This window comes from Myodes glareolus, chromosome 3, assembly GCF_982192425.1.
Source record: "Myodes glareolus chromosome 3, mMyoGla1.1, whole genome shotgun sequence".
Classification (NCBI taxonomy): Eukaryota; Metazoa; Chordata; class Mammalia; order Rodentia; family Cricetidae; genus Myodes; species Myodes glareolus.
Genome location: NC_142028.1, coordinates 4,734,774 through 4,736,082, shown reverse-complemented (window position 1 = coordinate 4,736,082; position 1,309 = coordinate 4,734,774). Strand labels below are relative to the sequence as shown.

General features: G+C 45.7%; 1 pseudogene; it reads right to left on the bottom strand.

Annotated features, from left to right (window-relative positions):
* Positions 1-626: 626 nt before the first annotated feature.
* LOC125399441 (NADH dehydrogenase [ubiquinone] 1 beta subcomplex subunit 4 pseudogene) lies at positions 627-1,021 on the bottom strand (annotated as a pseudogene).
* Positions 1,022-1,309: the final 288 nt, after the last annotated feature.

Below are 1,309 nucleotides of genomic sequence, written 5' to 3'. Positions count from 1 at the left end.
CACCTGTCTGCCACTGTCCCGCACCTCTCGCCCACCTGCCTGCAGAAAAGGTTCCCCTGGCTGGGAGGGGTTTCCATTACTGGGGGAAAAGGTATATTAACTCTGGATAAAGCTAAATAAATTGGCATTCACCTCTTGGCGAATAACTCGAACTCTCTATGTGTGTGTCTTGTGTTTAACCCCTAGGCCCTTGCCCAAGTTTGTGGTGGTATGGAGCCATGGACCATACCGGGAGGGTGGTGATGCAGACCTCGGGTGATTCAGCAGGGCAGACCAGGAGGGAGCTCATGGGTGCTCTGCCAGAGTCTGGGTATTTAACCTCTCTGAAGCCCTTCCTTCATGGGCAGGATGACACTGTGTTAAATGACCCCTAAGCCTCCATTATACTATTTTTCCTTAAGCCAATGTGTATTGTTTACTTCCTACTGAAAATTCTATCATAGTGTTTACAGTGAGTTATCTCCTGTACCCTCACTAAGATTCTGTGTGGGCAAGAAATGTTATCACATGAGCGTCCCACTTAACAGACAATGGAACCACAGTTGAGAGTTTTATTTTGTTTTCCTTTTCCTTCAGTGATTAATAGAAGATTTGTTTATGCAAGAATAGAGTCATCTTTGCCAAAGTTAATAGGAGAGGTTAAATGTTCTGTCTGATTTTCCTTCCTGGGTAAGTCTTTCCTTTCTGCCCCTGTCTGTTTTGAAAACTTAATGCCAGAAGACAAGGATCCCAAATGCCACCACAGCTCCTAAAAGTGAGTTAGTTTTTGGGAGTGGGTCTGAAATTAGGATAACTGTTTGCTGATCTTGTGTAGATCCGAAGAATCAAGGCAGGACCTTCAATATGCAGTAAGTGTTTGGGGGTCATCATTCTGAAGCAGATGCTATGGTTTAAGCCAGGCCCTTATGCTCAAGCCCTCGACCTTCACCTTCCGGTTCCCCAGAGACCTGTCAGACTTACATGGGCCAAGGATACCGGGAAGAGTAGCCAGGGGTGCAGGATTTTTCTTGGAGCCCGACATTTTGCCTCTTGTTTTGCTTTTTAATCTACCCTTCTGCTCACACTTTCCCCTTGAAGTCCTTTGGTCTTAAATATGGTGGATCACAGATGCCCCCATTTGCAATGATGTTCATTATAGGAAGATTGTAGCTTGAGTCAGCTCTCTGAGGTGAAGAGGGCAGAATTCTCTTGGCAATATATTAATCAATACCTACCCTGGTTGGATACTGTTCAGGGTGCTGGGGACAGCACCATCTACACAACCCAAGCCCAGACTGATGGACAGAACAGATGCATTAACAGCAAGACT